Source organism: Oncorhynchus masou, chromosome 24 (assembly GCF_036934945.1).
Source record: "Oncorhynchus masou masou isolate Uvic2021 chromosome 24, UVic_Omas_1.1, whole genome shotgun sequence".
NCBI lineage: Eukaryota > Metazoa > Chordata > Actinopteri > Salmoniformes > Salmonidae > Oncorhynchus > Oncorhynchus masou.
This window is the reverse complement of record NC_088235.1, coordinates 71467718-71483823: the sequence shown is the minus strand read 5'-3', so window position 1 is coordinate 71483823 and position 16106 is coordinate 71467718. Positions and strand designations below refer to the sequence as shown.

General features: G+C 43.1%; 1 pseudogene; it reads left to right on the top strand.

The window, feature by feature from the left end:
- The first annotated feature begins 10942 nt into the window (after window positions 1-10942).
- LOC135512561 (E3 ubiquitin-protein ligase RNF220-like) overlaps window positions 10943-16106 on the top strand; it is a 46156-nt pseudogene continuing 40992 nt past the window's right edge.

Sequence of the window (16106 nt, the reverse complement as noted above, 5' to 3'; positions counted from 1 at the left end):
CCCCCTACCCTTCGTCTCGTGGGCCTGTCCCCTCTGTGGGTCCAGACTAATGACTAGTGACAGTCCACTGAGGGGCGCGAGCTGTTTGCAGTCAGCAGTGCGTTTGTTGCTAATTATTTGAAGGGTGTCACATTAGCGTCAGCCTCTTGGCTGCGAGGGGGAAAGGGGTTTGGCGGATGGGGTGCGGTGTGGTGGAGGTGGGGTGGGTGTGGAGAGTGTGATGGGTAGGAGGGGGGGGGGGGTGAGGACACAGCCTGTCACCACTCCACACTGTTAGCCACTTGACTGCCCAACACTGAAAGCAAAAGCCTGGTGGATACAGAATGAATGGACAGCATTATCTCTCCGAGATCCTATTTCTCCTCCTGTCCGTTGAATGTGACAATTTACCTGCAGAAACAATGTCTTGTTTTCGATACCTTTTAGATACAGACAGATTCAGATTTGGTATTTTCCATTTACACCCTACCTTAAATATATACTCAACACGATATGTTCATGTTTCCCAGCACCGAAGCAAGGTTTACTATCAGATGTGCAACTCAACTGCCAGATGACCGGAGTTAGAGAGTGAGAGTGCTTTGAAAACAGAGGATGCTGGGGCGTGTCAGGGGTTAACCCTTCATATGTTTGGGGGGGTCTGACATCAGCCCCCTGGGAGGAAGCGATCAATGATTGGGACCATAATGCACCTCTCTGTATTCCTCCTCACATTCGCGCTCGCCGGCTGCTTTGGGAGCTGTCACACACACGTACGGACACAGTCGCCGTGAAGACAGCTCATCTCTATCCCTCTCTCTCTCTTTCTCTCTCTCTCTCTCTCTCTCTCTCTCTTTCTGCTCACTCTTTGGCAGACTGCTCCAGCGCTGTCTCTCTCTATGTTAATATAGTGGCTAACCTCTCTCTCCATGGCAGTACTAGCTGACTGTCTCTATGTTAATATACTGAGCACCGTAGGACTCAGTCGTACAACTACCCACTACCCAGCTGTCTCTAACATACTGAGCTCTGGCTAGTGTGCGTTTTGGAGTCCCTGTACTACACTGCCAGCCTCTGGTTCTCTCTGTCCAAATGCAACCACTACTTCTCCATCTATTTCGATATTAAGGTTAGCCTTTTTTACTGTCAGGACTGCTCTGCTAAAACATAGAGTCAACGCTAAATATGGTCACCTTCAAGGTTAGATTAGAGGTGTTGTGCTAAATACTTGTATTGCGATAGACCTCCTGGACTCCTGGATAACTCAAAATCAGCCTTAAATCTTAACTACCTCTAATGAGTATGTGGAGATGACTGCTGTAACGAGGTTTACTATTGGCCCTGAACAGGTAGGAGGAATAGGCTAAGTCCCAAATGGCACCCTATGCCTTATATAGTGAACTACCTTTGACCAGGGCCCAAACAGTAGTGCACTATATAGGGAATAGGGTGTCATTTAGGATGCAGAATTAGCGATTAACTCTCAGTATTTACTCTCTGTTGTACTCCAGCTTTCCAATTAGGAAGTAAGAAAGTTAAAAGACTTACTGAATTAAGTTATAGGGTTAATCATCTTCTCTGGCATCATAATAAGGAAGCAGAAATCTCATATCAAACGCTAATTTAATTTACCTCAGTTATCCTATGATTGCTTTTATGAGAAAGATGAATGTATAAATCTGGTTAAAGAGAAAACGTTTGAAATTAGAATGAACCAAATGAGAGGAAGACAAAAGAAAATGAATACATGGGATTTAAAAATAACTTAAGGACAGAACATTCAGCATCTCCCTCTCCAATGTTCACCACAGGAATGTGCTTTTGTTTCACAGACATTTTCCCGCCGAAACCAACACGTTCTAAAGCGAATACTGGAACAATATTTCTACATAGAATGGGGGTCAGATACGACCTAAAATAACACTGATGTTGGTTTGATTGTTATTTGGTGATGTCATTAAACATATTATAAAGGAAATACTGTAACATGAAAAGTATACACACTACATGTACGAAGTTTCCATCCTCTACGTTGTGCATGAAATATAAAAAATTATGAAAGTGTTTTTGTTAAGAGATGGGATGTGATTTTAGAAACTATAAGAGGAAATTGTTTTTATAACTTTGTACAAGTAAGTAGTCACCACCCCCTTAAGTGAGGTCAGACAGGGTATCAGCCTGACGGAAACACCCCTTTTGAACAAACAAATGATGGGTTAAGAATAAAAAATATCAGACCAGAGAGACGTGGAGCTGCAGCTCACGTCCAAAGTGGTTCGAACTCTGAATCTCAACACGAGGTTGAGACGATAAAGTCACCTCCCGGACAATCACTGGTACGGCTGAATAGCCGTCCTAAGTAAAGTCTCTAGAGAAGTAAACTTAAGTGGGACCATTCTATTACTATTCTCAAACCACCATAGTACGCTACTCTCATCACCCCACTGGGAACCATCGACACGGCTGGCTATCCTATCTTCAAAGAAGCATCTTCCAGAGTGAATGGAAGTAGAATAAACTCTAGTTCTGTTCAGGACTAAAAAGGTCACTGGATACAGGACAATTGCAGAGGAGAACAACAGTAGAAGACGGGTGGGGACCCCTTTTGGATAATCAGAGACTTACAAGCGTGCAGCAAAAAGGCCCAATTCCCTTTCCAAGAAGGCCTGGTCCCGACAGAAATACACAAAGAAACAAGACATTTCACGTAAATACATTCATGATTTCTTACTCAAAGGGTGGCGGTTTGTGTGCAAAGTATATGATTACTGTGAGAGTACTATCTACAGTGCATTGCGAAAGTATTCGGCCCCCTTGAACTTTGCGACCTTTTCAGGCTTCAAACATAAAGATATAAAACTGTATTTTTTTTGTGAAGAATCAACAACAAGTGGGACACAATCATGAAGTGGAACGACATTTATTGGATATTTCAAACTTTTTTAACAAATCAAAAACTGAAAAATTGGGCGTGCAAAATTATTCTGCCCCTTTACTTTCAGTGCAGCAAACTCTCTCCAGAAGTTCAGTGAGGATCTCTGAATGATCCAATGTTGACCTAAATGACTAATGATGATAAATACAATCCACCTGTGTGTAATCAAGTCTCCGTATAAATGCACCTGCACTGTGATAGTCTCAGAGGTCCGTTAAAAGCGCAGAGAGCATCATGAAGAACAAGGAACACACCAGGCAGGTCCGAGATACTGTTGTGAAGAAGTTTAAAGCCGGATTTGGATACAAAAAGATTTCCCAAGCTTTAAACATCCCAAGGAGCACTGTGCAAGCGATAATATTGAAATGGAAGGAGTATCAGACCACTGCAAATCTACCAAGACCTGGCCATCCCTCTAAACTTTCAGCTCATACAAGGAGAAGACTGATCAGAGATGCAGCCAAGAGGCCCATGATCACTCTGGATGAACTGCAGAGATCTACAGCTAAGGTGGGAGACTCTGTCCATAGGACAACAATCAGTCGTATATTGCACAAATCTGGCCTTTATGGAAGAGTGGCAAGAAGAAAGCCATTTCTTAAAGATATCCATAAAAAGTGTTGTTTAAAGTTTGCCACAAGCCACCTGGGAGACACACCAAACATGTGGAAGAAGGTGCTCTGGTCAGATGAAACCAAAATTGAACTTTTTGGCAACAAACGTTATGTTTGGCATAAAAGCAACACAGCTCATCACCCTGAACACACCATCCCCACTGTCAAACATGGTGGTGGCAGCATCATGGTTTGGGCCTGCTTTTCTTCAGCAGGGACAGGGAAGATGGTTAAAATTGATGGGAAGATGGATGGAGCCAAATACAGGACCATTCTGGAAGAAAACCTGATGGAGTCTGCAAAAGACCTGAGACTGGGATGGAGATTTGTCTTCCAACAAGACAATGATCCAAAACATAAAGCAAAATCTACAATGGAATGGTTCAAAAATAAACATATCCAGGTGTTAGAATGGCCAAGTCAAAGTCCAGACCTGAATCCAATCAAGAATCTGTGGAAAGAACTGAAAACTGCTGTTCACAAATGCTATCCATCCAACCTCACTGAGCTCGAACTGTTTTGCAAGGAGGAATGGGAAAAAATGTCAGTCTCTCGATGTGCAAAACTGATAGAGACATACCCCAAGCGACTTACAGCTGTAATCGCAGCAAAAGGTGGCGCTACAAAGTATTAATTAACTTAAGGGGGCTGAATAATTTTGCACGCCCAATTTTTCAGTTTTTGATTTGTTAAAAAAAGTTTGAAATATCCAATAAATGTCGTACCACTTCATGATTGTGTCCCACTTGTTGTTGATTCTTCACAAAAAAATACAGTTTTATATATTTATGTTTGAAGCCAAAAATGTGGCAAAAGGTCGCAAAGTTCAAGGGGGCCGAATACTTTCGCAAGGCACTGTATAAGGCTGAATTTGCACTCCCTTATCTAAGACAGCTCTACCCTGAGCATATGGGTTGCAGATAGGGTTCCAACATTTCCAGGTATTCCAGAAATCATATTCCCCTCCTAATTCCAGGACTCTTCCAACCAGGATGTCTGGAAAACCGCAAAAATTCAAGGGGGCCGAATACTTTCGCAAGGCACTGTAAATGTACCAAAGTATTATGTCTGTCCCTCTCTTTCTATCTCTCTCACCCTCTCCATGTATTTTGTAACAAGCAGCCATATTGGGTCAGTCCAGGAGGTTTGCAGATGCAGGAGGTTTCGATTGTTCAGAATAACAATATGATACAAGGTTATGTTAAATAAGTTGACTGTTTATGGATGTGATAGACCTTTAGAGTTTAATTCAGGAGATGGTAACTCTTTAAAGCACCGCTCTCGTGGTGCCCCAAATCCTAATGAGTTAATTGTTACATGATTCATTTAAACGGGTAACAATTGAACATAGTTAGTTGATTAGATAATTAACAGTCTTCAGATTAATGAAAGTAAAGTCACGACAATGTTGTTACTCTATGAGCTGAGTTTAGCGTACAAGCTCATTTTAATTCATATAAATATTGGTTAATACTACAGCAGTTGCTAGGAATATTTACATCATGCAAACTATAAGAGCCTTTCAAAATGTAGGCTTATCTAAATTGACGATGCACGTATTGTAAACAAATATGTGGTCAAACGGATTAAAATGACTGCCTCCAGAAGGGATGAACATGAGCCAGCCAAATGACTCACAACCTGCCACAAATGAAGACATCCAATCAACATCACATCACATCATGCTCTGCTGCCCGGGCAGCCCTTTAATTGGCTGCTGCTGACTGACCAGTGAGATTCTGTGGCTGGGGGGTGACAATTTATTCTTGGCGCCAGTCAGTGCAGTACACCCCCGGCCAATACAGGACAGGCCCTAGCGCCACTGTGCCATAACCTGGCAAAGGCAGGGACATCATTACACTTGAGTGGGCCTGCAGGACACACAAGGCAAGGATCACCACCACCCAGAGCCACAAGTGGTCTGTGAAGGACGGAAGGGCAGAAACAGACTGGCCATAGGGCAGTTCAGGCAAATGCCAGATGGGCTGGTCCATACTTAGCCCAGTGGGTCCTGTCTAGATTGTCGTTGCTTTCTCAGAATAATCATTATTTGTCTAATAATGGGGGCCTCGAGGAAAACAAATTGGCCGGTGTGGGCACCTGGAGGAAAAATAGGGTCCGGTGTGTTACAAATACCCAGGACGATTTCGGGTCCCAGTCCGTCCCTGTGGAAGGGGATAATAGGACGGAGGGGTATAAGCCAGCTGTTAACAGGATGGTGTATGTCTGTTTGGATGTTTACTAACCAGTCATTTCCAGCCAAGGACAAAATTGGAATTTGGCAGTGCCTTGTAAATTAAATGGTTCATTCAATCACGTAGAACTGTGAGTCTAATGTTAAACTGTCTCTATGTTTTCCAGACTTCCAAAGGTGGTTAGTGCTGGAATGGCCATTTATATATCGGTAAACCCTATTTATCCGGTGCAGTATGGTCGGTGAGTCTAACCCTTAAGAAAACGTCACAGACCAATTCCCTTACTGAAGTAACAACCATCCCAAGTCAGACCCCACATCAAGGCATGTCACATACTGTAGGTCTGGAGGTGAGACCGAGGAGCAGCCAGTCAGACTGAAGTCCCCTCTTTATATTCCCGTAAAAGTCAGCCTGCTGTCTGCCTCCCTATTTCCCTCCAGAAACTGGGGTGGGCAGTGAAGTGTTTGTGGGCTGGAAGAGGTGAGTGAAGAGTTCAACTTTATGATAGTAGACAGCATAGGGTACAGTGGGGATTGAATTTCTGTATAAAATTATAATGGAAAGCTACCCGTTTCGGGGACAGTTTTTAAAGCCAGCATGCGGCAAGGCAATGCATTCTTAGGTTTTCTGTCACATGCCAAGTAATGCCACATTGGACCTACCATTCCACATTTCCACCAAAAGTAACTTAACCCCCATCTTCTCCTTGATTGTGACATTCCAAAATATTCCCAACCCTCCCATTCCCAGTCTCAGAGGTCTCTCCACAGGGGCTCGCTGGCGTTCAAATGGCTGTTCATTACAGACTGAGACCTGAGGGGAAGCAATAGTCGGACCGTCAGAGACACAAAATTGCATGTCACATTAGATTAGCCCAACGGAACCTCTGGATTGGCTCAGGGGAAGACGGAATTATTTCAATTACATTATTCCCAAAAAGTCTTTAAGCGATACCAATACTGATAAAAACACATTAAGAGTGATTTGTGATTTTTCTCGAGTTATGCCATCCAACAGTGTTAAATCATATGTGTGAATAAAGAGGATACTGGGTTTCTTCTATAATGGCATGCTCAAGTATATTTAATCGGTGTCCCTTCCATGGGACGGTTGAGCTAATGTAGGCTAATACAACTAGCATGAGGTTGTAAGTGAGGTTGTAAGAAAATTTCCCAGGACATGGACATATCTGATATTGGCAGGAAACTGAAATTCTTGTTAATCTAACTGCACTGACCAATTTACGGTAGCTATTACAGTGATATAATACCATGCTATTGTTCGAGGAGAGAGCACAATTTGGAACATGAAAAGTTATTAATAAACAAATTAGGCACTTTTGGGCAGTCATAATACAACATTTTTAACAGAAATGCAATGCCTCATTGGATCAGTCTAAAACTTTGCACATACACTGATACCATCTAGTGGCCAAAATCTAAATTGCACCTGGGCTGGAATAATACATTATGGCCATTCTGTACGAAGAAATACAAAAGCAAGGTTCTTTTTTTCTTTGTATTATCTTTTGCCAGATCTATTGTGTTAAATTCTACCACATTCCTTTCACATTTCCATAAACGTCAAAGTGTTTCCTTTCAAATGGTACCAAGAATATGCATATTCTTGCTTCAGGGCCTGAGCTACAGGCAGTTAGATTTGGGTATGTCATTTTAGGTGTAAATTGAAAAAAGGGGTTAATCCTTAAGAGTTTTAAGCTGATGGAGTTAGGCTACATGGCCTATGCCCTCAGTCAATAAAAATCAGACACCCAAAAAATACAGTATTAAATTATTATTTTTTCATTGTAATCCCCTTAAGGACGTTTTACCAAATCAAAAACACAGGACATGGCAATCAAATTAAGCAGGCCTGTACTGAATAAAGGAAAGGAGACAACTCTATCCTCTCTCCTTCACAGTTTTGTAGAAATGTCCAAATGTTTTCCTTAACATGTGAGACAGACCTTTTATGCATCTTAGTAAGCCTGGACCTAGGACTGTCCAGTGTTGGTCATTTTTAACGTTAATGACTTTCCTCCGTCCCCAGCCTATACTGTCACGGTTACACTTAATAAGTAGCCTAGTAGTTCATTATACTGAAATTGACACAATGTGTCATTTGGGTGCATGGAAAAAATGACAAATGGTCTTGCATGTGACTTATTTGTTGGCTCTGCCAGAAAGCGGAATTATTTTTAAGACAGTTTGATAACGGTTTAATCACATTTCAGAACATTTTCCATTTTGCATGTGGAGGATAGAGGCTAGTAACCTACTGAGGGTAACATTGCACATTATGAAGGCAGGTCGCAGACCCTCTCGGGAGTGTGATTCGGAGGAGAGAGATAGGCTAGGGTGGGAGAGGAAGAGGGAATCGTCATTCGAAGCGCGGAAAGCCTCTGAGCAGCAGCAGCCGCAGCCCGGTGAGCTTCGCCTCGTCCTCACGTTGTGCCACTTCTTATCTTACAATTCTAACTGGTCTGTCAATGTGAAAAAAATACTGTAGCCAAGATTACATTTCACTGCAGATATACTTGGAAATAATATCGACCTTTTGCAAGCGCGTGTTTCTCTTCTGCTCGGACGGAATAAAGTCTCGACCGTCGCTGACATTCTAACTAGAGAAAGTGTTCATTGTGTGGCTGAAACAACTCCAAGACAGCGTTTAACTAGGTAAGTAGGCTATATGCAACTTTTCCTGTAAAAGTGTTATGGTAGGGCTATTGGGTTAGATTACATTTTGTTGGCTTCTTGTAAGACCTTCATGCAATATCCTATTAATTAGTATAATTTATCATTAGGGCCTATCTGGCTAAATGTTTGACAATATCAGAGATTTGCCCTTGAAGACTGCAGTCGTGTTTCACGCAAATTGGGGTTTGCATTCCATTTGAATAGCCTACTTTTCAAGATGTTTGTTGGGCATTCAGTTGTCCAACATCGTGCGCGGTTCTCAAATATCTTCCTCCGGGACACCGGACCGTTTCACAATTTTGTTGTAGCCCTGAACTGGCTCGGATTCGCCTCAGGGGCTTGCTGCTTAGTTGACAAGTTCAATCAGGTGAGCTAGCTCTGATCAGATCAAATACATGGAACTGCTGGTTGTCCCTGGGCAGGTGTTTTGCTTGAAATATTTCCAATTTACCCTGGCGTGTTTAAGTCGAAATATATAATACATTAAAAAAAACTAAAAATGAAATCATTTCTTGAAAGTGGTCTGAGGGATGTTATAACACGCACATGTTGGCATGAGTATGCTAGGGGTTCAACATTCACCGGGAGCACAAGCCACGAATGCAGTTGACACGCGGGGTACTTCATGTGATTGGAATTGCTTTTCGTTTAACAAAAGTTTAGAATTTTGCACATCCATACAGTGAAAACGTGCCTATCATAAACGAAGTTAACTTGGAGTCACGCGATGTCGTCGTGAAAGCATGCCGTTTATTAGGCTACAGATTCAACAAAGGATGATGAACTTCGCAGGGTGGTGAAAGTGCCAAGATGATGAGCTTGATGCTCTTTTCCAAATATGCAGGGTCTTATGCTGGTGCATTATCCTCGATGCTTGGCTGCCGTTTGACAAATAACATGAATCTTGCTCTTTTGTCCGTAAAAAAATCTTATCATGTAAGGCCCGGGGTGTTTCAACTCTTACACTAGGAGGTCCGGGGTCTGCTGGTTTTCTGTTCTGTCTGATAATGAATTGCACTCAGGTCTAAATCAGTCCCTGATTAGAAGGGTACAATGAAAAAACGCAGTTGCACTGGCTTCGAGGTCCAGAGTTGAGTTTGAGGGATGTACGTGCGCTCTAGCCAAAAGCGGTATCTGCGCGCTGTTGGCTGGAGCGCACATGCCAGTACAAGATCTGGCACACTCGGTATATAACACACATTTTTTGGGGGGGTGAGAAAACCATCAGTATAATACAACATTAGATGGAAACTAATTACACTTGTATTTTGGATTCTGCATATGGGAGTTTAACCGCAATTTTTTTTAATGTGCACTATGTGATCACACACAGTCTTTTATCTGCAACAAGTCAATTAGATGGAAACACATCTCTGGTGGGAAAATGCGCATCTTGTTTTTATGCAGATTTTAGAATATTCGCATGAAAATCTGTCACCAATTGGATAGAAACCTAGCTACTGTTGAATAAAAGGGGAGATTATCACTAACAAAACTATCTCTTTCATAACTAAAGATCGTTTTCAATTAAATAAAACTGCTGTTCAGATATTATTCTTTAGCCTACAAATGAGTTAATTTCAGAAACTGTAACATCGAACAACATGAACTATTCGTTTCACAATCCTCTTGGACATCTGTACAATTAGATTTTAGAATTATATTTTGTTTGACACCAATATTGGGATTATTTTATAACGTTTTATGCAGGCCACACCGAAAACAAATTTAATCCCAAGATCAATCGATAAATTGTAGTGTCAATCACATGGAAATGTAAGAGTATTAAAATGTTTTCTATTGGATTCTTATTTCATTAACTTGTCATAGAATATTAATTTTTACAATAAATGCTGTTTCACATATAAATATCATAGAAAAAAAGGAAAATAAGTATTCAATTGAGAGCCGCATTCTCCTATTTACTGTGATGATCATCATAATCTTTTTTTTTATATTGGGCAGATTGCAGACATATATGGACTGATAGGCTATTAATGAGTCATAAACAAATACCCCGTAAACTACACCATCATTTCAAGATTTTATTTACATTATATTAATTATTACAATATGTTCTGCTATATGTTCTGCTATATTTCATGTTTTTTTTAGCTTAACTCTTCATTTAAGAGGTTAAATATATCCTCAGTTACAAATAAATATATTCTCAGTTACAAATAACGTTTTTTCCAGTGCTATCAAAGTATTTCTTAACAGAATTGTCCAGATTTACAAAAAAAAATCATTTTGCACATGTTTTATTTTAACGTTATTATTCAGCATTTGCATTAGTTCATTGTGAGAGTCATCGTTCTCTATGTGTCTTCCATATCTCTTTCTTAAATACCCCTCGTTCTTGACAATTGTATTTGGATAATCAATGCTCTTCTCTCCTTATATAGCCCTATGAGAATGGACTCACAGTGAAGTTATTCTACATCATCTTCAAATCACACCAACACTCAGCCCCTCCCCCTGACCAGTCCCTCCCTCTATAGGACTAAGGGAGGCGTGGATTGGATGGACCTCCACCGTCCCTCTTTTAAGATGGACAGCTCCTCCTACCTGCCCAGTCCCCTGGCCTCCCCAGCCCTGATGGTGCTGGCCTCCACAGCCGAGGCTGGCCACGATTCCTCCATCCCCTGCCAGGCCCCACGGCCTTCGGTGTCCCCATCTCCGAGAAGGACCTCCACCTCCCCTTCCCCTCCGGCTCCTACACATTTGCCTCCATGTACCACCGCCAGGGGCCCGTCTCCAGTCATGGCACCTTCCCCGCCAGAGACTTCCCTGCCTCCCTGCTCCACCTCCACCCCCAGTTCCACCCCCCCAACCTGGACTGCTCATCTCTAGAGATGCTCAACCACAGCGGGGTAGGCGCCTTCAGACCCTTCTCCTCCCTGCCTGAGGAGAGGGAGGTCAGGGGTTATCAGTCAGCCTTCACCCCTGCTAAGAGGCTCAAGGGCTGCTATACCGACTCGGAAAGGAAGCAGTATGAGTTTGGAGGAGGGCGTATTCTGTCTGGTTCGCCGTGGTCGCTCAAAGCCGCTGAGGATTCTGGGAGGAAGTTGTTTGCGGTGTCTGGCCTGCTGTCAGACAGTGAGGCCTTGTCTAGTCCTGAGGACCGTAAGGATGGCTGTGAGTATCACCCTATTGTCACGCGTGCTGCTCATCATAACACATTTATATGTTGTCATATAAGGATTGTGCGCATTGCACTCTTTTAAAAATCCATGGTTTTAATACAATCGATCGAATGACAGTTATGGCCTGCATCTTGTCAGTGTATGTGTGTCTTTTTGGAGTGTGCCCTTTTTACTCTTTGACAATCTTAACCAAAGTTTTTTCCTGGTTGTGCAAAGTATGTGACACTTGGTGGAAAACAGCCACCAGTCCATGTTTCTGGTCATTGGTCACAAAATGAACATTAGTACCTACACTGAATATAGTTTTTGTCATTCTGGTTGAACACAGACACAAGTATGTAGAGATGACAAAGGAGGGGAAGTTTGAGCAAGCGACACCCTGTCAGAGATAACGAGGTGACAGAGAGCGAGAGAAGGGGAGCGAGAGACGATGCGATGCTCAGCTCCACAAACGACACCCTTAGCTCAATATGGCCACCCACGCCATTATGAGCCATCTGATTTGTTGACAAATAAGGAGGAGAGGTGTCAATCAGAGCGGCAGGGCGAGAGCCACTCCTTATTATGCTAGAGGATAATTGCCCGACGGTGCGGGGGCACCACAGCGTTCGCCTCCCCTCGCCTCCACCTCCAAAGAGCGGGAAGGAAGGTAGACACACCACCACAAAGCATGATGGGAAATCAAACACCCTCACGGCCGTCAAGGTGGCGCCTGACATTGAAATCCCCCGTAGAGAGAGGACCCACAATCCTTAGTAGATCAGAGAAGGGCCATGTTGAAAATAATGACAATGAGTGAGGAGAGAGAGAGGGAGAGGGAGAGGGAGAGATGGGGGAAGGATGGAGGGATGATGGAGCGGGGAAGAGAGGTGATATCCCCCCGTATCACCTTAAAGAAACGTTTCATCCCACACATCAAGGCCTGGTGCTTGGATGAGTTGTCTTGAGAAAAGTTTGTGTGTGTGTGTGTGTGACTTTGAGAAAACTTATTGGTTTTGACAACATGCTGCTGGTTGAATAACAGGGACAGGGTGGATGCTGTCTGGGAGACAGAGTGGCAGGAATCCCAATAATGAAGCCCCAAATAAGGACAGGATCGGAAAGATGCCAAACAGGTGTGTGTGCGCACATGCGTAGCTGTGTGTGTGTGCGTGCGTGTGTGTACGCTTGCACTCGTGTGTGTGTTCTTAAATTAGTCTTGTAACAATTGTGTGCTATAGCTTGCAAAATATACTAACATGACTCTCGGTGACAACCAATGTTCCCTCTAATTCTTTTAGGCACTGAGCAAATTCCAGGTCTGCCGAGCGCAAACTTGAAAATTCTGTGCAACATCTGGCGAGAGTGTACTGTGAACACTGAGGCTGTACCTGCTTTAATTTACAGTTATAACAATGGCCAAGTAGGCTACTGTGGCTATTTGATCGTAACGTAGGCCTATCAGAGTGGCCCACTATAGAAAAACTATGGAGAAAATGCATCCCATAACGTTTTAACATGGAAATAAGTCTTCTATCATTCAGCCTATAGTAGCAGCCAATGTATGGTGTTCAATGTAGGCCTGCGTTCCATGAGACTTTTGAAAAAAACATGCAGGGGTTGACATTAACCAGTTTATCCACTTGTCCTTCAGACAAGGAGGTGACTGAAAATATTGTGTTGTTTGATGCAAGAAACCACTTTACAAAAAAATATTATTATTATTCCCACACCATTATTACAGAGAGTCAGACAAATGATGCTACCCTCTGCCTATTGGCAGAATACAACACTGCCCCTTTAATACAGAAAAATATATATATATCTTTCCCTGAATTGTTTTTCAAAGATGGCTAGAAATGCACATGTTTTGTGTTCTTGTAGGAAGCAACCACTCCCTCATTGCGGACTAGAAATTAGCTATACCTGGGCTCACTAACTAGCAAAGAACATGAACAAGTGTACACACCTCGCTACGTGCAGCTCTCGCTTTGATCTCAAAACAAGCACATCAACTCATGACTGCTCATGCTGTAAACACAGTCCAGTTCAAAGTGAATGGCACAGATCCATGTATGGCAATGGTCTATTTGCACACTGCAGCTCTGAGTGGTTATGGTGCACAGGTCTGTGTAGAGTATGGGTCGTGCCTGTTAATGCAATAGAAACCTACTCCAATGTGTTCTGTCTACAAGAAAATGTATGGTATAGTTTGTTTTGTTTCGGTATGTTGCATTGAAAGTGGCTAGTATTGAGTTGATTCATTCACAATTCGCACAGTAAAGGGAAACGTTGATAGTGTTAACTATAGGGGAAACTAGAAAGTTGAGTGAAGTTCAATCTCATGCTTCTTTTTGCGGACTGATATTTCTTCTGTGCGGCAGTCCCGGGGGAACTGCGCGCCCATGCACAGCTTATAGGGAACATTGGCGACAACATAAAGCAGATTTTTCCAACATTAGGACCGTTTTCCTAAAGATAGTAAGTCCACTTCATGTTTTGTTTCCCTTCCTTCCTTACTTCCTAGAATCGCGATACAGGTATCATGACAAACCTAGTTTATATTACCTCCAAACATAGAGGATAATTTGATTAAAGTACAGAGATGGACAGGGGTAGAATAGGGGTTCCCAATCCATAGTGGGTACTATGCAGCTCAAATCATTTTGGGGGAAATGAATTCTGAGTGATGGAAGCAGCTTTTCCTGCTTTATCCAATTTTATCGAAGCTCAGGCAAACTAAGGGCTTTAATGCAATTGAACTCCCGGGACTTTTCGAAAGGCTGATGTTTCGTTCCTCTTCACTGACTAACAGGCAGCCACTTCAGGACCAAAGTCTTAAGTGTTAAGCTTCAAATCTTCGGGGATGGAACTCTTTGGTTGCTATGTAGACAACCTGGCCCATACATGACAATGCATGACACACTACAGTACATGTACATAACGTAGCCTACATATGTAAATGGGTGACCCATGCATCACAATGAACACAGAAAACACAAAGAAAGTAGCACATTTGTTCACAGGCATTCTTTATATACAGGTATCTCTCTCTGTTCTATCAGCTTCTATGCGCTTAAGAGAGTCATCCATTCGCGTACCCTCTCCAGTGGATGTCTACCTACAGTATCTCACCGTGAATGGGGATATTTTGTGTGAGTGTATCAGTTTAAAACGGTTCTACCTGCTTTGGTAATCCTTGCTGGGTTTGCCTGTTGTCTTCTGCATCGTTGTGTTGCTTGTTGACGTCTCCTCTAGTATCCAAACCACAACATTACCCTAGGGGCCATATGTATCAACCGTCTCAGAGTATAATTTAGGATCACTTTTTAGATAACAACGGATGACTGCATGGATTGGAGGGGGGGGGGGCTGATCCAAGATCAGAAGCAGAGATACATACGGCCCCAGACGTTCTCTGTTTCATCTGAAGATGTTCAGACGAGCAGTGGGATGTGACAGCTGTTCAAACAGCCTCTCTCTTTCAAAGGGCAGATGTCTCCAGCGAGGCGAATCATGCTTATTTTCCTCAGGGAGATGTTTCAAACTTGAGCTGTAACTAAAGGGGTACAAGAACAGAAGTGGGAACAGAGGAAGAGAATGACAAAACACCACGTCCTACCACAGCGTTCAAGACCCAGACAGACAGTGTTGATCTTCCCGTGATTCCCTGCGTCGTTATCGCACAGTGTGGTGGCGAGCTTCAGTTACTGTACGGGAGAGTTCGGATAGCTAGACGCAGCTGGAGCGTCTAGCTATATGAATAATAAACGTAAGCATGTGAGAAAACAGGTTGGTAGAATAATTATGCCATCAGAGAAAGGAGCAGGTGTGTGTATGTGTCTGTGTGTGTGTCTATCTGTGTCTGAGCGTGTTTGTGTGTGCGTCTATGCGTGTGTATGGGTGCCTGTGTGAGAGGCTACATCTTGGGAATAGAGAGCAGAGCAGATAGATGTGTATGCATGAGCATCGAGCGGTTCCTGTTGATCTCCTCCCCTGGGTTGTCAGCTAGGTGTAAACTGTGTCTTATAGGAGGCTTCACTCAATACACCCTCAGCTGGACAGCTGCACTGGATAACATGCCTCCCAGTTATTGAATGAGGACACAGCTTTGATAAGAGGCAGTCTACCTTGCACCCGCACCACACACACTGTATGAACACACTCAGCGTGCACACACACGCGGGCACGCACGCACGCACGCACGCACGCACGCACGCACACACACACACACACACACACACACACACACACACACACACACACACACACACACACACACACACACACACACAGAGGTGATAGACACACACACACACACACACACACACACACACACACACACAACATATGGAAACCGTGTCTGGAACCAACTAAACCCGTAGAGCATCACATGAGAAGTAATCCCTGTGCCAAGTCGAAATCTGTGCCCCAAAAGCCTTATTCCCTACAAAGTGCATTACTCTGGGAGGCCTATGAGAATAGGGTGTCATTCAGGAAGTAGTCTACGATTAATCTATGTGATATTGATTCTGCACAGGCAGGTTGGTGTTACCTTGAAT